Below are 24,072 nucleotides of genomic sequence, written 5' to 3'. Positions count from 1 at the left end.
GAAGTTGAACGTCGACGGCACTAGCCCTGGAGGACGTGTAGACGCTATTCATTGAAATAGCTTATTTCGATTTTGCTACATCGAAATAAGGTATTTCGATGTAGCATACACATGTAGACGTAGCTAATGCTTGTTAAGGATGATCAGAACCCTGAGTCAAGGCTTTTGGTTGTCATTTGCCATAGAAGATAAAGTAATGAAACAAAATAAACAAATATCTTTTCAATAATATAGTGTGTGTAGGGAGAAATCCCTATTCATTACTATATATTTCCCTGCTGCATTAGTATATATTTCCCTTCAGGGTCTGCTCTCAGACCCTTAGCGGGTAAAAACTGGGCTAATGGAGCTGTCGGTTTGTATCTGCATTTATGTGTCTTTAAATGCTGCTTTAAAAATCTTCAGGGTGCATCTGGCTACAGGGTCCAATCCTACATGAAACGGAGGATGTTCAGCACTTCCTAGAATTGGCCCATGCACTAATCTGACTGCTGGAAGCATGTGGTGTGTCATCAGGAAAATCTATGACACATGCCTTTTTTCTGTGGAGTTTCTACCGAGATTGCATTGGTAAGCGAGATATCCTTTTCTTAGGGCTGGGACAGGAAATCTTTGTTAGCAGTTTATTCTACTTTTATTTTGTCATTACTAAATCTGTGCATGAGGAATTCTGCTTTCACACCAGGGGCTATGCTTTGTAATTGTTTTAACATGTTCATCACCACCACTGTGAATTATACCATGAACAAGAAACAAAGGTATGTTGCTATTCACATTTCACCCTGGAGCGCCTCAGCTTTGCGATTAGTAGCCTCGCCAATTACTGAATGTGAAACAGTTCTTAAATTCTAGTTGATTGGTTTTGCCATAAAAACAGGTTGATAGTTGAATTTCACTTAGCTGGGACAATGGAAATGTGCTCACTAGTCAGTTTCATTTGCTGTATCTAGCCAGTTTCAGGTTCTCATGCACTGGGCCAGTATTTGGGTTCACAATACTAAAAGAAAGAGAACCAATTCTCATTTTAAAAAAGACAATTGAATATAAAGAAATAAAATAAATCTCTATATTGGGCCAGCTCCTGAGATGCTTATTCTAGTGTTGCCAGCGCTCTCAATTCTATTGAAAATATAGTAAGACAGGTTGAACCTCTGTAATCCAGAACTCTTGTCCAGCAACATCTGTAATCCGGCATGATTTTTGTTAGCCAGACAACCACTTATTATGGGTGTGGTCAAGTTTCCTGCGGTCCCATAAAGTTTGTTTACAGCTTCCAGTCCTGGCTCTCAGTGTTCTTCATTTAGCTTCAGAGCGATAGCCATTAGTCTCACTATTTATTTAGCTGTAATTTACCCCTAAATTACATGGTTAGTCTTTAAAGTGCTACAAGACTGCTTTTTTGCTTTTTTATTTCTACATGTCTTCTCAGAGCCCAGTGAGCAGTGGAAGTGTTGGCAATATGCTAGACAATATTGACCTCCCATCATCTGGCAAATTCTCTCCTCCAGGACTGGTCAGGTCCCCAGGATCCTGGATGAGAGAGGTTCAAACTGTATTTGGTGCTTTTCTAACAGCCCAGATCTTGGAGTCTTGTCATTAATTAAGGATCTCAGCTTTTCTCTTTTAAGAAGCAAGTTTCTTGCTCTGATGATTTGCAGATTCAGCCTTGAAAATGTGACCCAAACACACACTAGAGGCTCAAACCAGCAGGAAAATTAAATGAACCCTATTTTTTTAAGAAAAGAGATTTAAGCCAAACATATATGGTTTGGCTTTGTTGTTGTTGTGGCTTTGTTGTTTGTTTTGTTTTGCTTTTTGGAGGCCTGAGCCATCATTTCGAATGGTTGGGGCTGGCAATACTTTTATCCGGGGCTTGCATTCACCACTGACTCAGACAAAAGACCCAGGCTGAAATTCTGGGCTGTGCCTCTGGAGGGAAGAGCTGAGGAGAAGTGGGGCAAAATGAGCACCCCCTTTGCAACTTTCGGATTCCAAGTTGCTCCAGAGACTAGCAAAGCATCCTCTGAGCAGCATAGAAATGCTCTCATTCCCAGCTTGCTGAACCCCTCCGGCCCTCTGCCTCACAGTCCTGCTTGCTTTTGCCTCTGACTGCTGGGGGGAGTTGGGGACCTGAGGTAGTCCACACAGAGCAGCTGACCACAACCTAATAGAGATCTGGGCTGGAAGAATCTTTCCCATCTCCTTGTCGTGCAGTCTCACCATCTGTGGTGTACTACTGCAGCAGCCGATCTGTAGCATGGGAGGCAGGGCAGACTCCCACGCCATTCTGATTGCACAGTAGCAGAGAGGTGGCTGTGTTCGTCTTTATTCTAGCAAAACAAACCAGCAGTCACATAGCACTTTAAGGACGAACAAAATAATTTATTAGGTGATGAGCTCGTGGGACAGACCCACTTCTTCAGAACTGTAGCGTTTCCAGGTCAGACCCAGTTATGTAGCATAGAGGTCAAAAAATAATTGCAATAAAAACTGTCAAATCAAATACATGACCTGAAGGAGGGGGGTGAGGGGTGGGGGATACTAGGTGTCTTTTCTGATATAATTACGAACATCAAAGGGAGGGAGACAGTCCTTGTAACGTGTGAGATAATTGCTGTCCTTGTTCATACCAAGTATTAATGTGTCAAATTTGAGTATGAACCCCAGTTCACAAATCTCCCCATGTAATCTGCTTTTAAAGTCTCTCTGTTGTAGGATGCATATTCTCAGGTCTTTAACAGAATGGCCCACTCCACTGAAATGCTCACTGTCTGCTCTGTGCCCATTCATTCTTTGGGGAAGTGTTTGCCCAGTTTGTCTGATGTACATAGTAGAGGGGCATTGCTAGCACATCATGGCATATATAACGTTGGTTGAGGTTCAGGAGAATAAGCCCCTCCTTTACGGCCATGTATTTGATTTCTCAGTTTTTACTGCAATTTTTTGGGGCCTCTGTGCTATATAACTGAATCGGGACTGGAAATGCTATAGATCTCAAGAAGTGGGTCTGTCCCACAGAAGCTCATCACCTAATAAATTATTTTGTTAGTCTTTAAAGTGCTACGTGACTGCTGTTTCATTCTGACTGCAGTTATGTCTTCAGCAGAAGCAATTCCACCAAGCTGGGGGAGTTGCACCCTTTGGGATTTGGTCCTCGGTGAATAGTAGCTTATGAGGCTTTTAATATTAGAGGAGCTTAAGGCAGCAGAGTGTCTCTGGGAGAGTAAATATAGTTTGTCACATTTTTTTTAAGTCTATTTATATTGTTTTCTTTTTTTAACCAGTGTTTAATGGCATCCTCCCAACAACTGATTCAGGCTGTTTGAAGGCATTTCATTCTGCTCCACTCTGAACTGAGACACTTATTGATGGCTCAGATCAGCAGACAGCCTCTGGGCTGGAGAAGAACAACACCACTATGATGCGCTGACATTTTTTAGGGCAAAACTTATCAACACTCCGATGGAGCAGAAAGAGTTTTTTGTCTTTGGCAACAGCAAACAGTTAACTAAAACAGGGGGGCCAGGTTCTGATCTCTTCTACCGTGGCTATAAATCCTGCTTCATGGGCCAGAGGCCCAGATTTACACCATTTGAGGAGTTAGCCTGATAAATTTACACCAATGTAGAGTTTTTCTCTCTTGTTTTTTTTTAAGATGGTAAACCATGTGGTAAAAATAAGCCTCTCTGAAATGCTGGCTGCTCATCTGACTTTGTTGGCAAGTGTCTTAATTGTAGTAAACTGCCTGACTGGAAATGACAGCACTGTGCATTTTTCATCTTGTGTGTGTTATGCAACACAAGCACCTATGTCTGGTTCTGGTTTCTGTATAGGCATTTCTGTGATGACTCCTTCCTGAGCAGCTTTGAAGGTATTTGTGGCACTCTTCTGAATTCCCCATATCTCTTTGTGTCTGAAGATATCAGCAGAGGTGGAAACTGGAAAGGAAAAGGAGCCTGGTTTGCCAAGTTAGAGGATGTAATTGCTTGCGTCTCTTCCTGTCGGATCCCTCTCCCTCCCCACCTAACCCCCTTGCCAAAAGATCGGTATTTTCCTCCCTGGGTTTCTCCAGCTAAAACTTTCAGTAGAACCTGCTCTTCCCCCAACACCTCATTTTCAGCCTCAACAGCTGGCCTGTGTGTTTGTGCCCAGTCACATCAAAGCTAAGCATCATCCTGGACAGCAGATGGTCAGCCTCAGGTCATGTGATTAGTGTTTGGTGCATGACTAGATTAACAAAAGAACAGACCCACAGTGGTTTCTGGAGTTGATGCACAATCTCAGTTCCTCGAGTCTATCCCTCTCACACCCATTTTTCTCACCCCCAGGGCAAATAAATCTGGTCACCAGCTAAACTGGACAGGAATCACATTTCACTGGACCAGGGTTGCCTGGGAAGTTTAACACTTAGCTCTGACTTTAATGCAGGGAACTGGACTAGATGACCTCTCAAGGCCCCTTCCAGTCCCATCATTCTATGATTCTTAGGCTGGGTCTGCACTAGGCAGGTAAGTCGATTTCAGATATGCAATTCTAGCTATTGCATGGCTAGAAGGGACTTATCTGCAATTGACTTAACTGGCTGATTTCACAGAGGGAGGTCGGTGAGAGAAACTCATCTGTTGACCTCCCTAACTCCTTGTGATATCGAGAAGTACAGGGGTCGACTGCCAACCCCAGATAATTTGATTTCATGCACCTCCACCAGGCACGCGAAATCAAACTCCAGCATATCAGCTCTGACTGGGTCGATCTTCCACTTATCTAGATGGACCCTCAATTTGCAACTGGCTTGAAAATTTAGGCAGTCACGATCTTACCTGATTTAGCTGTTCCATTTGGAAGATGATGCCCAGAAACTTTGGTGGGTCTCAGCAACTGGCAGCGATATTAAAGAACCTGCAAGACAGGTAAGTGACCCTGCACGCTGCTGAAATCTGTTGTTGCTTCCCTGCCCTGCTCCAACTCCTTCTCGTTGCGTGCCTGCGTATGTCTGGGTCTAGCCCGTTGCTCGCTCTAGAGCAGGCAGCAATGTGATTTCACCTCCAAGTGCTTAAACATATTGCCAACTCCAGGCTCTCGTTTTTAGCTATGTTTGGCAGGCTGAGAGAAGGACGCCCCTGCCCTTTTTGACTCTTACTTGTGCATGCTTATGTCCCTCTGCCTGCAGGCGCTGTTGTCCTTAGCAAGGCACATCATTCAGGTTGCAAGCACTAAACTGCATTTGAAATTCAGGGTCTGATTTTTCTAAGGCTGCCGGGCAGGAGTGCCACCCTCCCCATTGGTGCTGCCAGCACTAGTTTAGTTACTGTGGGTTATTTAAAATTTCCTTTGTCCCCAGGGTGAGAGTTCCCCCTCCATCTCACCCACACACCCGGTGCCAAGGTAGGGAAGCAGGCCCTCAAACCTAGCGACAGGTCAGGTCACAACGGGGCATTTTACAGCGGCAACAGAAAGTGTTCAAAGCTCCCAGGGCCCTTCTGTGACATCACTTGTGGGCAGGTGCGGCCTGTCCTCTAAATTGGAGGAGCATGAGCAGCTGTGGGCAGATGTTGCCTCTGACAGTTTGCTCCAGTGTTCCCTGTAAGCTGAGCACTTGGGCGGCCACTCAGGAGAGATTCAGGTGCCGCGCAGCTGATTGGCTGAGTGCTCACAACTGCCCAGAGATGGCAGAGTGTGTTCCTCCTGGTGGTGCACAATGCACTGGTGCAAGTAACAAAGTTTATTCCACCCATGGATAGAAAAAAATTAGAGGGAACGCTGTGCTGCTCCCCACCTAGGCAAACCTTGCTGACCCCATCGGCTGCATAAAGCAGAAGCTCTTCTCTAGGGGCGGGGGGTGCATCGGACTTTCTGCAGACAGGGAGAGGACGGCAGCAAATCTGGTGGCTCAGGAGCTGTGGTAGAGGCGGGTGGCAGCAAGCAGCAAGGCACAGCCCCTCTCCCCCAGGTGTGGTCCAGCCTCGTTTGCATATCGTTTGAGCAGCCCCTGGCCGGGGACCCTGTGGCTCCAGGCCTGCTGACCCTGTGGGGTCCTGAGGCTGCTGTTGTGAAAGAAGCAGAAAAGGCTGAAGGGGTCAGTGTCTCTTTATGACAACGTGTGTTGCAGCCGTGCCTGGAGCGCCAGGGGCTGGACACATACAGAGCAAAAGACCCAAGCTCACACTCTCAACAGCCAAAGGCTCGGAAGGGGAGAGAGGCAGTGTTGTTTAAGAGGCTTGCCCCAAGCGCCAGGGATCCTTTTCCCCCCTGCCCACGGGCGTGCCAGCCCTGGATCTCCTGACCCCCAGTTCAGTGCCTTATCCCTTGCACCAGCCTGCCTCTTTGTGATCTCCCCACTAGGCTTCCTGGAACCTCTCCTGGCCCCAAATGCTTATTGTCCTCTCTTCCCCAGGGATGCTTGGCAGGGTCCATTCATTCATGTTGTTCAGGCCAGTGTTTCTCAACCTTCTCTTTTTTATAAAATACCCCTTTCTAAAAAAAATTATAAGGACCCCAGACTTCTCTCCCATAACCCTAAGGGCTGAGAAACATGGTCCTAAAGTAATCTGTGGTCTTGAAATGGGCGCCATTCAGCCTGTCCAGATTACCGTCCCCTTTGCAGGAGTCACGCTGGTTTTGCATGCCACCAAGTGACACCTCACGTAAAAACTACTTACAAAAAAATGCAAAATGATCACAGAAAGCGACTGCTGAAAACTTGATGACTTTCTGCCATCTTATTATCAAATAAATAAACTGCAATAGAAATACTGTATGTACATTTCAGTGTAAGGCATGTGAAGCAGTAGAAACAAGATATTGTCTGAATGAACTTTTAGATGCTACTGGCTATACTAGCATTTTTATGCAGCCTTTTGTAAAAGTAGGCAAATATCTAGAAGAGTTAATGTACCCCCTAGAAAATCTCGGAGTACCCCTAAGGGTACATGTACTCCTCGTTGAGAAACACTGGTTCAGGTGACCTGAGGTCCCTGGGTCCTAGGTTATTGGCTGACAGCTACTAAAAGGATCAGTGTTATCAGTCTTTGCATTTCCAGACAAAGGATTAATTCATTGCTATTGGAAAAACCTAGATTTCTCCCCCAGCCCAACCTAGCAGGAGGCCAGAACTCATGAGCCTCTCATGCATGGGGCCATGCAGTAGAAGCAACCCAACCAACAGAGACCTTTCTCTGGAGCCTGCTGCTCAGCTGTGAAGCTAAGGGAATGCTAGTTTGAAGGCCAGATCCCTGCTGGTGTAACTTAGCGTGGCTCCTCTGGCTTTGAGGGAGCGATGCTGATTTACACCAGCTGAGGTTCAATACCACAGCAGACTCTCTTGCTGAAAGCAGCTAGAGCAGTGCAGTTGTCCCTTCTGAGATGCTGGGACCGTCCTGGTGGGCCTCCCAGTCCGGTGCAAGGTCCTCTTGCTCTGGAGTAAGCCTGCCCGCACACGGACCCACTCGATGCTTAGACAAGCCCTATCAAATCGAAGCCTATGGAGCGCTCCCCTGGCGCCTGGGGCAAGTCTTAATTAACCCCTGCTGGTTCCCTACCGCGCACGTCCCCTGCACACTTCAGTGGGTAAGCGGGAGGCTGTCACAGGGCAGTGATCAGCGAGAAGTAAAACCCAGCACTGTAGGGTGATAGACCCGCTTCCAGCCTATCTTTCCTACGGGCCTGCCAGGGCATAAACCAGTGTCTAATTAACCCCCAGGCATCGCACACTGCCCTACCTTCTCGCCGTGGAGCGTTGCTGTGCAAGTTAGAGCTGCAGTCGAAGGCCCCAGGATAGGAAAAGCAGCTGCTGAGAGACCAGCTGTCCGCCTTAACTAGCCGGCGACCCCCTTTCTCTCCCATTGTCTTTGAAGCTGAGTGGCTTGGGTGCCAGTAACGAGTCGCTCTGTGGCTTTTATTGATTGATGGATTGATTTATTTTGCACACTTGGGGAGTCCCTTTGCCCCACCCCCAGCTCCTGGCTCCTAGGGGCGAGGGATTCTTTCTGCCTCGCTGGCAACTGCTCCCTGCCCAGTCGGATTCTCTCCCGCCCGCCAGGGATCCATCGACATTCGAAGCAAGGCCCCGGGAGGCGGCTGCAATTCTAGAGCACCTGGGGCGTCGCTGGATTTCTCGCCAGTTGGACAACGGGGAAATGTTTGCAAAAATGTGCCAACCCCCGGGTGGTTTGGGGCCACGTCTGGGTTCCCAGGGGAATTTCTCACCAGCTGAGGCTGAGCTTTGAATTCCCCGGAACAGCCTCCTCCACCCACAGCCTGGTCCCCAGAGGAGCCATTCGTGCTGCCTCGGAGCACTGGGCTGTCTGTCTCTGACAGCAGTGGGTGGCAAAAGCTCCTTGCCCAACCCCTCCAGGCAACATAAATGTCTGTGCCACCAGGCTGTGTAGGAGAGGTGGCGCCAGGCTGCTTAGGGAAAGGCTGTGCCAGTGGTGCCTGCATTAAGTCTGGGTATGTAGCGCCCTGGGCAGCCTTCAGGCACCTGAGCAGACTCAGGCTGCTGGACCATGACGACCAGCCGAAGGGGGCAATTGTCCAAAGCTGCCTGAGCGTGCCCAATGCCGCCTTGTGTCTCTGGGCTCTGCCCAGCGCCCGGGGAGCAGAGACCCGCTCCCAGGTGGGCTCTGGAGCTGAGGCAGCAGCCGCGAGGTGGCCCGGCTGGGGAGCGGCCGGGGTGTCGGGCTGGGTTTTTTTATGCTCTGCCTCTGGGTCACGCCCCCATTCCCCGCGGACTCTTTTTCTCCCCTCCCCAGCCCCTGCCGCCACGTCACCCACTGCTGTGTTCGCTTCCTCCCTGCATCTCCCCCCCCGTCACTCCTCCACACCCCTGTCCTCCCGTCACCCCACCGCCTGCCGTACAGAACCCCCGTGGGCACTACACCGGGCGCTGGGGGAGGGAAGTAGTGCCTGGCCCTTGTGGTCTCTAACCCAGATCACGCTGCATCTGTGCTGCTTCTGCAGGGGGGAGGGGAGGTGCTGCAGCATCCCCAGGTTTTGGGCATCCCACCCAACTGCTCCTGACGCCTGGGCGCACTGCTGCCCAGGGGCTCGACCACTAGCCCTGCCTCCTGCATGGCCACTGGCTCCCCCGCTGGGTCTTCCGTGCAGGGTCCTACCAGCCCCCTGCCCCATATTCAGAGGCCCAGCTGCTGGCCCCAGCTCTAGGACCCAGTGATAGGTGCAGACAGAGATAAAGGGGCGCAGCCATCCCCACTCCAAGAATTGCTCCAGTGCCGTCAGGCTGTTGGCCGGCTCTGCCTGCTTAGATGGCAAACTCCTTGTACAATCCTGATTCAGAGCCTCTCGGTACTAGTGTCAGGCTCTGTCTCTGCAAGACACACCAAAGGAAGGGGAACTGTGCTGTGGATTGACACAGGCAACTGTCCAAGCAGCAGCAGCCTAACCAGAGGGTTGAGGGAGGAGAGAAGTGGGAAGAGGCAAAGGGTGACAGAGGAAGGAGTCACAACCTTCTGATTTCAGGGGGAAGAGAAATTTCCTACCCGGCTGAGCGGCTCAGCGGTGGGCTGCAGGCGGTCAGACTAACACGCCATCGGTGCCCACCCCGCCCCATTGAGAAGCAGCAGGATGTTGCATGGCACTGCCCTGGAGCTTTCTTCCAAGTTCAGAGCAGGCTCGAGGGGTAAAAGGAAAAAAAAAAAACATTGCATCTGTGTCTGTTCCCGCAAGTGATCAGATCCCAGCAAACCCTTCCCCAAAGAGCAGCAGATTCACATGAGAGTAAAAGAGGTCGTTGCCCCAGGGCTCCCAGGCATGAGGGGCCCCAAGGCTCCATAACTCCGTGTGTTTAAACAATTCGCTGTCACAGAAAGGCGTCCTGCCATTCTGATTTTAAAACGCATGGACGTGTCATTTGATTATGCGTCAGGAGGAGTAAGAAGCACAGATGGATTTTAAAGCATAAATGATGATGTTTAATATATTGAATCAAGTCACACTTTCCGGCAGAGGTGAAGACCAATGATCGTGGTGGTTCCTTCCGGCTTTAAAAGCTGGTAAATCCACCGGCACATCACAAACACCCGGCAGTGCTGGTCTGACCACCCTCTCCTTCCCCCGTCCTGGCCTTCCCTCAGCACCGGATACAACAGCACTGGCTTGCCAGCTAAAACTGCCACGTCTTTCATGTCTACTGCTCAGTCTAGAAGACCAATCCATCCAAAAGCAAGGCCCAGGTGGCAGTAAGGTGGGAGAACAGTGTAATCACCTACCTGCCAAGGCATTTAATGTGGTTTCGCTGAAGAACACTCCTTTACTTTACCAGTGTGAATCTACTCAGGCTCGGAGAGACTGCTAGATCTCTTCCTGGAGGCCAGGAAGTATCCAGCCAGGCTTGATTGGAACTGGCAAGTTAAAGGTGCTATAATTTACCCTCAAGCCCCTGAGTCCTTCTCTCCCATTGTCACCTTAGCTCTGACCCCGGCTGCCTTGTTAGCCCGCAGGGTGAAAAAGGAGGGTGTTCTTGATGTGTGCCTGTCTCTCCTTTCAGGCAAGAACAGCCTGACCACAGAAAGGAGACAAATCCCCTCTTGCTGGAACTAGCAAGTATCACATGGCTGGGGAAGAAATCAGCCAGAAATCATATGATACAAGTCGGATGTGGGGCGAGCCCTAAGGGAAAATACATGTTCAGACTAAAGTGAACAGAAGTCCTCATTACTTGGGCAGAACACAAGTCCCTTTCAGGCAAGTAGCTTCCAGCCACCAGAGCGAAATTGATGGAAAAGTCACTTTTATTTTTCATTTCCCAACACAGCAGTTAAAAAAAAAAAAGATGAAACCGTCTCCCCCATGTAATGGCAGGAGCACAGTGCCAGATGAGAGCCCTTTGTCTAGGGAAGGAGGAGGTTTTGCACCATTCATCCTAATGGGCTTGTTATTTTTGCATTTGGGAAACAACAGAAGTGCATTGTGATTTATTCAGTGTCCCTGTGTGTTTAAATGCTTCCCACAGATCATCAGCAATCTCTTCTTCAGGGGAGACTGAGGCACAGAGCAAAGATGGGGCTTGGCTAAGGTCATTCAATGGTAGGGTGACCACATTGCCCTATGGCAAATATGGGACACAGGCCTCCAGAGATGGGGGCTGCTGTCCTATGTCAGGGCTCCTTGGACACGGGGATGGCTGCCCCACAGTGCTGTACCAGGAAGTGGGGCTCCACAGCCTCCTGATGGGGGGAGCGCATAGGATGGGGGTTCCTCAACCTCCTGGGGGCAGGGAATGCAGCAGTTGCCCTGCAGCCAGGGTCCCTGGCCCCGGAGCTACTGTGCTGGGGAATGGGGCAGCCGCCCCATGGCAGAGCTCTCCGGCACTGGGGGCTGTCATTATGGGGTGCTGGGGAGTAAGGCAGCCGCTCAGCGGAGGAGCTCCCTGGTGCTGTGGGGGGATGCTGCCCTGAGACACTGAGTGCTGGGGAACAGGAGCCCTGCAAAGTCTGGGACAGTTGGCCCATTTTCTTTTAAAAAGTCAGGACACCCGTGAGACGGATTAAATTAGGGCCTGTCCTGGGGAACACAGGACGGATGGTCACCTTACTCAGCGGGTCAGAGGCAGGGTCAGGGAGAGAAGCTCAGGTCAAGGCCTTTACACACCAGAAGAGGGGTGAGCAGAGTGGGAGCAGGCCCCTCAGGGAGAGGCACTATACTTCCTAGGTGGGGCACGGCGCGAGAAGCTGCCTGATCTCAGTCTCATCCAGAGACTTTCAAAGCTTGAATGATGTGACTGTTTGGTGTCTGTGTGGTCACATTTATCTAGCGATTCACAAGGCCTGTACATTCTACGGGCTTCTCTTCACACGTGCGGAAAGGGCTTTTTTTTTTTTTCATATGACCATAACTGAGATTTCCGTCGCTTTGGATTATATTAGACAGGTTTGGGGGGACCCTGCTAACTGCAGGGACAAAAGGTGGGGCCCGAAGTAAGAAGTTTGCTCACCCGTGCGCTAGACGGTCCCATAGCACAAGGTCAGCCACCTGTTAAAGTTTGTACGAATGGCACCGCGACTCCCTCCGTGCCTGCTGTGGTGGAGCAGACTCCACTTTTGGATGGTATCTCCCAGAGCTCTTATTTGTACCTCCTGGCTTTGTTGGTAACCCACCCTCCTGACGTTGACCTGCAGCCAAAGGACCCTGTGGCTTTAAGAGAATGCACGGCTAGTACCTGGTCTTGTCTGGACCATGCTCCAAGCCAATCAAAGGACCGATTTCTTCACACAGTGCGCAGGTAGACTGTGGAACTCATTGCCACATGGCATGAGGTGGGGGGGGTAGGAGGGTTGTTGTGCGGGGGTGGCACTCAGGGAGTCTGTGGGTTGGGTGAGGGAAACCGAGGAACGTAAGGAGCGCCTGGGCTGTGCAAGGAACTCAGCCACTAGAAGCAACAAAGGGCGTAAGCCTTAGTCATAGCTGACACTAACCACATTGTTTCAGCTTCAGGGCATTAGCCAATCTCAAACGAGGGGAGTTAGGAGGAGGCCCAATGCTACACCTGCCTCAGGCGAGCAGTGGTGCCTCTATTTTTTTTCCACCCATGGGTGGAAGAAATTTTCATTATGTGCAGCGAGGCAGGTGTGGATGTGCACCATCCTCAGAAACGCAGGCTGCTGGCTGTGGGTGCTCTGCTAACCAGCAGGGCGGGCATCCGAATCTCTCCTGGGCAGCCACCCAAGCACTCAGTTTCGAGGGAACACCTGAACGTGAAGGCGCGTGCGCCTTCCTGCGACGTGCGCAGCCCTGGTAGAGGCAGGAGAGTGGGCTGCACGGAGCTCAGCTCTGCTCTGGTTCCTGCATGCCCTGTGCCTCTGTTTCCCCAGCTGTAGAATGGGGCTAGTGGATAGTCCCCTCCTGGCTGCAGGCCTAGGCCGCCGGAGTCAGTCGATGCGCATCCTACGCTCTGTGCATAATGACGGACACTCCTTTGGTGCACAGCCCATGACACTCCCAGGCACTGCCCTCCCCAGTGCTATGCTCTACCAGCATATCGCCGGCTTGCTGGCCACAGGCAGGCACCAGTCAGCTGCTGACCATCAGCCCCTCCCTTCAAAGCCACTCGGCTGAGCGCTGACAGCAAGCGGCAGAGGCTGGAGGGAGGGGCACAGTCGGGGCCTTTCTCCCACAGGCCGACTGCATCTCAATCACACGCACAGCCGGCCTGCGCGCGCGGGCATATGCCAACGGCTGCCATTGTTCCCCTAACCCACTTTCTCTCCCCCTCCGCCCTCGCCAAGCGGCCCAGACAGCAGCTCGTCAGTATTTTGGGCGAGCTGCCGGCTGAGGAAGTTTTGTTCAGCTCTGCTAACCTTGGCAGACGGACAAAGGGCCAATTGTCTGCGGCAATTTTGCCCTCAATGGGTTTCCCCATCAGCCTTCTGAATGGCGCAGCCAGCCTGGCCTGGGCTGACTAACATCATTAAATTCAACTCCAGGGCTAGGCGAACCAGGCAGTTAGGAGCAAATTAAACATTTTGCAGCAGGGGAGAGGGAAAGGGCCTGCGCTTTAATGAATGAGAGCTGAGACAGCTGCCGAAGCAGGGAGGCAGTTCGAGGCGTACTTCCCGTCTTGGTCCCTGGCCAGCGCAAAATAAGGCTGCCAGGGCCCTTTCCCATTCATCAAAGAGCAGCCCTTGGCTTCTCTGGCTTCTCTGCCGTGTGGAGGTGGGCGCAGCACATGGAGTACACACCCCCTTGCCAGGAGAGGGCTGTTTCCTTTCGCTGCAGCACAAGGCGCCTGGGGTGGTGTGTCTGTGCGGGAGGCAGTGCTGGAACTGGAGCCATTCGCTGGCCAGCCGGAGCTGACACAGAGCGTGTGGGTGGCTAGCTGGGTGCAGGGAAGGAGGCAGAGCGCCTGTGACTCATGCCCTTATCTCAAGGCACCAGTGCAGATCTTTGCCTTCACTTCCCCTTCCTTGCTGCTGCTTCTGGCATCTAAGGTTGGGAGCATTCTTGGTGTCCCCTAGGGCCCAGGCACGTCTTATCTGCCTTGAGGAGACAAGAGGAGGCCCCATTGCCAGGAGGGATTGCCATGGTGCAAGGGTTCCAACTGTGGGGAGACCAGGCCTGGCCTGAGGGCAAGGCGAGCAAGGCAGTTGCCATGAGCCTTGCGACTTCAGGGCCCAGCGCTGGGCTCCGCTGTCAGCGCACCATCTTGGGCCCTGCAGACTCATTGCTAGAAGGGCTCTCGGGAGAGCTGTTGGGTTGCAGTCTGAGCAGGCACCATTCTGAGGAGGGATTCCAGGGCTGCAACCAAAACAAAACCTGCAGGCAAAAGATCCATGTAAAGCAGAGGCAGCTCTGAAAGACACCACGGGCCAAAAAGAAGGCCCCTGTTGTTCCAGAAAATTCCTCCACTCTTCTCACCCTGGCTCCCGTTTGCAGATCTTATCTAGGGTGGTGGGAAACAAGAGCTTCTTCTCATCACTGAGGGGCCTTTATGTGCCTGTTTCAGATGACTAGGCCAATCCCTGCCCTTGGGGACTGGGAGACAAGGTGGGGGAAGTCCTTTTTCTTCTGTGGGTGAGATGATCCAAGCTTCCCAGCCACACAGACCTGGAGAAGAACTTCCTACATGGCTCAAAAGGTGGTCTTCCTCACCGACAGCAGCTGGTCCAAGAGAAGGTACCGACTCACCCAGAGGTGACAGATGTGGGGATTCCATGGGGAGCACTGTGGACGTGTGCCCTGCCCGCCCCTCCCGTGATCCTCCCTATCCCACCTTTGCTCTGCCTATGCCCCACCCCTTCCCTGCCTGTGCCATTGTCTCTCTCCACCCTTGCTTCACCCCCACCTGCCGCTTCCAGTGGGAGCACGGCACCCCTTCCGGGGAGTGCAAGGCAGTCAGTCCCCTCATCCCCTGACCAGGCCCCACTGTCCGCGTGTCGCCTTGGGCCCCGCCCACCCGCTGTCACATACTGTCTTGGGCCCCGCCCACCCACTGTCATCATGACGCCTTAGGCCACACCCACCTGCTTTCACATACTGTCTTGGGCCCCGCCCCACCCACCCACTGTCAGCATGATGCCTTAGGCCACACCCACCTGCTGTCAGCAGGCTGTCTTGGGCCCCGTAAACACTTTGGCTGGATCTGGGAACTGCCACCCCATTTACCCCGTAGCACATGATGGTCTGTTTGGAACCACGGACCAGGCTGCCCAAACTCCTTGAGTTTTGCTGCTCTGTGCCCCTGTGAAGTGGGGTCACGGGGGAGAGGGATAATAGCCCTGCAGCATCATCATTATTCTTCTGATGGGCTAAAGCACACTTGGTTGGCTTAATGCTTTCTCTGTGTCTCCCCACTTCCCCTGGGCCGTGGCTGACGTGGACAGCCCATCAGTTAGGCTGTGTTTCTAGCCAGCCACTCTTGCTAGACTCAAGCCACCAAACCAAAGGAGGGGAAGTCAGGCATCCAACTCAAAACGACACCAGAGGCTGAGATATCAAGAGGCGAGTTTATTTAACCATCTCCAGGCCTTCAGTAATGGGCCGGCACCGAATGCCAGACAGCTGGCACCTTGGCATGGTGCTAGGTGGCCCAGCTAGAGGGGCACTTTTCTCTCATTTCTCCTGGGACTGAGGCTATTAAGTCCGCTCTGAGATCTTAAGTGTAACGAATTGGTTGGTTTTGGCTGAGTGCCAGCTGGAAAGCAGCCCATCCTGTGAAACCACTCGGCGTGCGCGCAGTGGTCAGCCAGTGCTCAGGAGAAAACGAGCAGTGAATATTCTCTCCGCCTGCGGCGTGCTCGTGGGCTTTCTGAGCCACCTGGGCAGCAGGCAGGGGGCTCTCGTGGAAAGAGGAATGCTTGGGAGGGTGCAGGATTAGCTTTCGCTCCACACCTGGAAGGATGGCCAGCATTTTGCAAGTCAGCTTTGGAGAAGCTACGAAGACGGAGCCCGTTTTATAAAAATCCAGGCAGGTGGCAGCCTGAACTCACTCACTCCTCTAATCCCATCACTCACAATCCCAGGAAATCTCTGTGTATCGGAACTCTCAAGTCTTCTGCAGGGCAATATCTTTTTTTTTTGTTGTGGTTGTACCGAATATGCCCGGACATATCCCAGGAACGTGACGGAACAGGGAAGGAACAGACTTTCCCACCGTTGTTCTTCCAGCTCCTTGTCCCAAGGCTAAACTCTTTTGGAATGAAAATGAATAAGCAGCTGGGACTTGGAACACCTGCTGCACTTACGGCCCTCTCTGCCTCTGATAAGATGGAAGATGCAAAAGAACTCAGCAGTCTGTTGATGTTAGGCATTTAGCTGCTTGAATTATTGAGAGTGCTGTACAGACTGTTGTGAGCACCGGTTCACTAATGAGATGGGTGTTAGCAGAAGTCCCAGCTAATTCTAGGTTAAGAGAATCAGATCCATTGGTTCAAAGAGAGTGGGCAGGGGGTAGTAATTCATTAGACATTTAATGCCAAATTCCGCTTTTGTTTACTGTGGATGGAAACTAGGAGTGATGCTGAAGGCTGGGCTGCAGTGGATGGCAAAATTTTGCCCATGAAGTCAACATTTCCTCACATGCTACCTCCAGTACGATGTGAGAGAGGGTGGCTATGTCTACACTAGAAGCATTTGTCTACAGAAGTTACTGTCAGAAGAGATGTTCTGGCAAAACCTTCTGTCAACAGATTGCATCTACACATAAAAGCGGATTGATCTTTTCATTCACTCAATTGACAAAAGGGCCCCGCAGAGTGTCGACACAGCTTTTTTGTCACCGTTTCTGTTGACAAATCGCTTTTTGTGTGTAAACGCTCCGTGAGTTTTATCTACAAAACTCTCTCATGGAAACGTAGCTGGCATGTTTGAGAACGTCTCAAACTTTGTGTGTCTCTGGGGTCTATATCGCCAACAAATTCATGGATTTAAGAAGAAATCCAGTAGCTCTGATTATGATTCTGTGCACCAAGTGGGGTCGCAGTCCTCCCCGTACCCCTCAATCTCATGAGGATAAAGGGAGGTCAATGGGAAAAACTCTCCTGTTGACCTCCCTCAGTGAGGATGTCCAGGTAAGCCAATTGCAGATCAGTCCATTCCAGCTACACAGTTGCTGTGGCTGGAATTGCATATCTGCAATTGACTTTAAGGTCTAATATAGACCCAGCCAATTTCTCTTTGAGACGTTGAGTGAAATTCATCATTGTTATCACTCAGTTGATATCAACAGGGATGAGAGATTCCTCCTCTGCATCTCCTGAGCCCGTTTACTGTTGCCTCCTTCTCCAGCAGACAGTCAGCCTCATGGGTACCTCCCGGAGCTGAGAGGGAAGAAAAGTGGGGAGGCAGTGACCCACAAGGAACAACAAAGGAGCTAAGCTCCAGCTTCAATGCAGAGCCACGTTCATGAAGTGAGTAAAGGCAGTTGGCCTTTCAATGGGAAGCAGAGGAGGGCGGGGGGCAGTATGACATAATGTTTGTGCACAGACTCCATGGAAACCTCTGTGGCACAGAGCTGAGGCTTCAGGCCTATTCATTCTAAACCAGTCAAAGAAATGCGAAGAAGGAAAGTTGGGCACAGGCCCGGCCAAAGAGTTTGCAGGGCTTGAGGTGGCATGCTGACAGCAGGGTCTGGCCGGTGGGGACACAGGGCCCTGACGGTGCCGGTCCCAAGGCAAGCACCTTGCCGGAAGGCCTGGCCTGGTTGGGCAAAGAACTGGATAGTCAGTTCGCTGAATAATCAAGCAGCGGGAGGACCATGGTGGGGAAAAGCTCACAGAAGGCATTTTATTCATTGAGCTTCCTTACATCCCGTCAGTCGCTAAGCAGACCCCATGCGGATGAAATAAGCATGACAGCCCCATAGCCTCCTAGCTCAGCGGCCGCTTTCCCTTCCTTGCTAGTCCCTGCTCAGCACTGCTGGAAGTGTCATTCAAGAAGCCTGGTGAGAGAGAAGCACATTTACCATCTCCCCTAATGGCTGCCAGGCTGAGGCGGGCCACCAGATGGACTGAGCTCTGTAAAGGACGACCTGCTTCCGTGATCGCTGTCTGGAGACCTGCAGAACTCAGGCCCATTTGCGGACACCGGAGATTTCCCCCTGCTGGGCGGATTTTTAAACTAACCAAATCCCAGGCTGTTCTGAGCACTCTGAGATCATAACCAGCACCTTGAATTGCTTCTTGGGCATAAATGAGAAACTAAGGGCAGGTCTACTCTAGACCTTAAAGATGATCCTAGATTACTCAATTCCAGTTACGGCAATTGCATAGCTGGAATCGACTTATCTACAATCGATTTACCTGGCCGTCCTCACTGAGGGAGGTGGATGGGAGAAACTCTCCCATTGACTTCTCTTACTCCTCATGAGAATGAGGACTACAGGAATCAACTGTCAAGCCCAAATAGTTTGATGTCAAATGTCTCCTCTTGGTGTGCAAAACTGAGGCTCACAAGTTTGACCCCGACCAGGTCGATCTCTCGGTAAGGGAAGATCTGCCTTATGACAGTGAACTATAATAGGCATTATATGCTCCCGGTTGTCTCAGAGAGGTAGAGGTGTTAGTCTGTAGCACCACAGGTAACAAGCCGTGCTGTAGCATCTCAGAGATCAACATGTTTATTAGGTTGTGAGCTTTTGTGGGTAAGAAGTGGGTCACACAAAAGCTCATGAACTAATACACATTTGTTTGTCTCTAAGATGCTACAGGATGGCTTATTTTTTGTGAGGCTCCCAATTGTCGCCCTGCCTAGAAGGTTCTCAGCATCACCTGACACTTCCTTATCATTTACATCCTGTTACTTTGACAACTGAAGGTAATGCAGATGCTCTAAGTAATTAGTCCAGCAATCAGTGATATAATCTTTGCCTCCCAGTCTCGTTCTGCTGGAATCTATGTGAGAGATTGGTCTGCAGAGCTCAACACAAGAGATTTTTCTCGCATACGTACAGGATAACTTTACAAAGTCACATGGTCCCTGAGGCTTCCTTGGGATAGTCCATTTAAACTGGAACGGATGATCTTGTTCCTGGGAATGAATTGGTATTTGACTTACCTTTTTGAAAGAAAACTGGCCTAAAAACACAAAGCGCAGATTCAGGGAATAAATGCCAAACTGATTTAACATATCCAGACAATACATATTGTCATGAAATTCACATCCAGAGGATAGCCACAAAATGCTGTTTATGGTAGTCATCAGTCGTTATGATTTCAAGCTTGAGTCATCAACCTTATCAAACAGAGCAAGATATGGAAGAGAGCAAATAATTTTAATCACATTTTACTGTGATGTTAAAACATAAAAGATGGGATTTTTCAGATCAGCATATACCTACTTATGCATGCAAAAATATGCATGCTCTTGTACCCCTAATTTTCACATGACTTTGTGTAGAATCATTGTACGTGAGGCACACAAATGGTCAGCGATGTTGCTAACGGGTATTTGCCGTACCAGCATCACCAGTGCTGTGCTGATAATCTCACCCAAAATGATGAATCACTGGGCACTGCATATTTTTATCTGGGATTTTCCAACTAATGTCCCTGTGTCCCAATATCTGGACAAACTGAGCTTGTCTCTGTGGGTTGACTCTTCTCGGTAGCCCAAGAGAGCTATCGTGTCACAGCACTGGTCAGTCAGTTCTCTCTCTTTTGCAATAGAGTGCATATGTTTCAAAACCAACAAAAAGTCCTGTGGCACCTTGTGGACTAACACCTCTACCTCTCTGAGATAATTGGGAGCATATAATGTTAGTCTATAAGGTGCATCAAGTATCAGAGGGGTAGCCGTGTTAGTCTGGATCTGTAGCAGCAACGAAGGGTCCTGTGGCACCTTATAGACTAACAGAAAAGTTTAGAGCATGAGCTTTCGTGAGTTAACTCACTTCTTCAGATGCTGGTCTATAACGTGCATCAGGACTTCTTGTTGTTTTTGAAGACACAGGCTAACTCGACTCCCCCGCTGATGCTTGTTATAGGGCATACTCTGCCTCTCATAGAGCTCATGATTAATCCTTGAGATCAACATAAATAACTTACTTTGTTGTCTTATCCTTCAATCCAGCAAAGGGGCCCAACTGTCTTTTCTTGGGGTCATTTCTCCAGCCCTTCCTGTGACTCTAGAGGAAGTTTTGTATCAGGACTTAGTGTTTGTTATAATGAAAGGTACTGTTGCCCCAAACTGGCTTCTGTCTCAGTGATAGGGATTTCCATTGTGACGGTATGTGTTACAGGAAGCCTGCACAATGAAGCCAGCCTGATAGCCAAAGGGATACGGAAATCTGGACTTTGTCACCAGCAGACCAGGAGCTATGGAACTATTTTATTTCCACAGAGAAAAGATCTTTTCTAAAGCAGGGGTTGGCCTGAGGAGGTAGATGGGAGAATGAGAAATCTTGATCCCACTAAGCCAGTGAAGGGCAACTTACACTAGTGAGTGGGCCACATGAGTGGCCCTCCATCTTAGGGGCCACAAAATTGTCACAGCCAAGTTGGTCTCCCTGGAGAGGGTAGTTTTGCTAACTGCGCTTGGTGCGGTGGCGTACCAAGAATTTCCAGGCGGTGCCAATGGAACCACAGCAGCACTGTGATTGGACGCAGAGGGAGCGTGCGGCTCTCAAAGTTATTGTGTGCAGTCAGCACACACCTCACTTCAACAGTCCTTGCTTTACATGCGTGTCACTTTAACACCGATAGGGAAAACACCTACACGGATGAAACCCCGCAGAATCCGGCAACCCTGTGTATAGGCAACGGTAAAGAAAATGTCTTGTGGGTCATACAGGTGGACTGCTGGTTGCCCACCACTGCCACTAGTCACTCCTATTGCATTTCCATCTGTAGAGCACATTTGCCGCAATGCCCGCCTTCCTGCAGCCCTGGGGTGGATGGAGGTACCATTCTCACCCCTCTTAGGGGTGGACAAAAGTAGGTGAAACAACTCATCCCGTGTCAGTGTCAGAATGGGATGGGAGCGTGTGACTAAGTGGGGTGTGTGAGGATTTATTCCCCTGGTTAGGTTGATCATGTTTCCTGCTGTCCTTCCGTAACCCAAGGTGGGTGCCTAGGCACTGTGGCAATGGATAATTGGTGATGGGTGTTTCATGTGAGGACTTCTCACATGCACTCGATGGCCTTCCCTTTTCTTTGTCACCTAGGCAACCAGGTGACACCTTTCTTCCCTGGGAAACAGGACAAAGGAAGGAGGAGGGGCTGTGAGAGAGCACTTATCACCCATGCCTGTGCTTATGTTACAAGAGTCCAGCCCTCGACAGGCCTAGATTCAACATCGGAGCCAATCAGCTCAGCCCATTTGTAGTGCCTTCCAGCCCATGTGCATCTGGGACCACTGGGATGCCTGTGTTCAATGCACCCAATGCACTGAAACACTTCGCTGCTGACTGGCTGCCTGTCAGAGCCCACCCTAGGGAGGGGAAGTGGGACAGTTGCCCTGGGCCTGGCATTTCAAAGGGGGCTGGAGTTCCGGCAGTGGCGGTGGCTGCTCCAGGAGCTCCAGGTCCCTCTGAGTACTGATCTCTCTTCTTACTAGATCTCTCCTTTGCGGAAGACGCGGCCATGCAAACCTCTTCCTTCCGAGTTCCCTGATCTTTCGTGAGCATGGGTGGACGTTCCTGAATGGGTTGGACCACTGAGTCTGAGTCTGTGCAGATCCGGGTGGCCACTCTGCAGGTCTGATGTCCGTCCCAGGAGGGGAAGAGGAGAGATGGGACTGTAGCTGCTGGACTGTTCCTCTAGCCCTGGAAGAGCTGATATTGCACCCAAAGTCTTCAGGCCTTGCCTCGGGGGAGGGGGCATCATTTATTAATTCAAACACAAAACTCCCCCAGACAGGCTGCAGGGATCCAGAACACTGGCATCTCCCCCTCTCCCTTTTTACCAGCCTCTGGAGTGTGTGCGCGTCCTGCATCGCCTTTCCAGGAAACACCTCAGGCCCGCGCAGCTGATCTGAGAGTGGAACGAGGCTGGTAGGCCTGTTAGCCTACAAGGGTCAGACCACCTTGTTTCTGATGTAGTAACAGGAAAACAACTTTTCCAAACACCAAGTAATAAATAAGTGGGGCTGGTTTTCACACAGGTTGAACCTTTTTCATCCGAAACTCTCTCGTCTGGCAACATCCATAATCCGGCATGATTTTAGTGAGCTGGACATCCACTTCTCATGGATGTAGCCAAGTTTCCAGCAGTCCCATTAAGTTTGTTTCCACCCACCAGTCCTGGCTCTCAGTGTTCTGCCCTGTTATTTAGCTGTAATTTGCCCCTAAATGTCTTCTAAGAGCCCAGTAAGCAGTGGAAGTGTTAGTAATATGCTAGACAATACAACCTCCTGAGATCTGGCAAATTCTCTCATCCAGCCCTGGTCATGTCCCCCAGGGTGCCAGATTAGAGAGGTTCAACCTGTACTAGCGAAACCCACTCCCTGCACTCCTGAGCATGAAGGCTGCAGTTGGTCTCCTGCCTGCTTTCCTGGCATTGGCCTGCTGCAAGAAAGACACTGAGTTGGAATAGCTGCTGGACTCACTAGGAGCTGGTGGCTGACAGGCCAGCTTAGGCAGTAAGGAAATCGTGTCCTCCTGCTGCACTATTTTCTCCTGAAAGACCTCATTCAAAGTCCAGTACTCCCCATGGACAGACTCCCGTTAACCACCACTGTTTTGGATCAGGCCCGACGTGTAGGACCTGGAAATTTCTTGATCAAAGAGGAAAACATTCTTTCCGCTTCGTGCATCAGTGGCCTGGAAACGTATTCTGTGGGCCTGGGTCATGTGAGGGCAGGAGGGACTTTCTATTTTTTCAGACCACACAGACTGCCTTTTCCTTATTGCCAAGGGTGTTAATGACTGGGACCATTCTTCACCTTTTGTAACTAAGTTTAGCTCCAGTGTCGAGATAGTCCTTAGAACTGCAGAGCCTTCACATCCAGCTTCCAAACCTATCTGAGTTCAAGGGAGCTCTGCTGATTTACACCAGCTGAGAACCGGGCCCATTGCTCTGTACAAAAACCAATCAGATTTTAAAGGAGCAGAGCAGATGAAGAAGAGATGCTTGTTCCTCCCTCTCTCCCCTAACCTGCATGCTAAGTCATGCTCTGCACCGGCCTAAAACAAATATGTCTGTTGCAGAGAATGAAAGAGAAGGAAACCAATTTGCTGATCTGAAAGCAGTGAGCACTGAGCTCCTCCGAGATGTGCTCGTTCAAGTCAACAAAATCATTAGAAACCCGGGCTAGGGTGAGGTTAGGGCTTCCTGAAAACACAGCACGTTACTGGCCAGATCACAGCCTTTGTGGGCCCTTGTTCAAACAGTAAAATATTGACTGGCAAAGCATGGTGAAGGTTACAAAAGTTAGCTTTGAATAAGGAGCAAACTCCTGAGCTCCTTCCACAGGAAGGGTAAAAGCTTCAGGAACTGGCCCTGGAGTCGCAACATTTGTACTCAACGTTAATATATGCACAAGGGAGGGATGGTTGAAGCCTGATGCAGCGTGGACAAGTGTGCTGGTTTCCTGACCGCTCCTCTTCAGTTCTGATGTTGCCTGGCACTTGGCTTTTCTTGAACAGAGGCTGAGTATTCTGCCAGTCCGTGTGGGGGTTGTGGGCCAAACACTCCATTAGAAAAGCTGGTTGGTTGGGTTATTTTGTTTGTTATGGTGGTGTGGGGAGGAAAAAAGGGGCTGCATTTTGACATTTTCCAGCCGAGTGTGACCAGCTCTAGGCAAGGAACTAGGATGAGAGCTGCACACCCATTCTGCTTCTGATCTAAAGGGAACGTGAAGCTGCAGCGGTTGCCATAAAAAAGTCAAGGATTGCCACACAGCAGCAGCTTCGATGCTGCCCTATCCCTCACCCTGCCCTTAAAATAGGAAGTCTGTGTTACGTAGTAGGTGCTACTGTATAGGAACAGGGGAGAAATACTAATTTTTCCCACATTTAAACTTGGGATTTCAATGCCTTTGAGTAATGCCCCGCTAGTGCTTCATAATGAGGACAGATACCTTATTATTGTCCCCATTTTACAGCTGGGGAGATTGAGGCACAGCTAGATTAAACTGGCTTTCAACAGCCATACAGTAATGGGAACAGTTCTTAGGCACCCATGT

At 50.5% G+C, this 24,072-nt stretch overlaps 1 long non-coding RNA gene across 1 annotated transcript; it reads left to right on the top strand.

Moving 5' to 3' along the window:
- Positions 1-4,677: 4,677 nt before the first annotated feature.
- LOC142024072 (uncharacterized) lies at positions 4,678-21,976 on the top strand. Its single transcript, XR_012648385.1, has 3 exons — positions 4,678-4,910; positions 14,459-14,628; positions 21,505-21,976. It is a non-coding gene; the product is annotated as an uncharacterized LOC142024072 (long non-coding RNA).
- The last annotated feature ends 2,096 nt before the right edge of the window (positions 21,977-24,072 follow it).

Source organism: Carettochelys insculpta, chromosome 21 (genome assembly GCF_033958435.1).
Source record: "Carettochelys insculpta isolate YL-2023 chromosome 21, ASM3395843v1, whole genome shotgun sequence".
NCBI classification, from domain to species: Eukaryota; Metazoa; Chordata; order Testudines; family Carettochelyidae; genus Carettochelys; species Carettochelys insculpta.
Note: the sequence above shows the minus strand (reverse complement) of the source record. Positions and strands in the feature narration are given on the sequence as shown.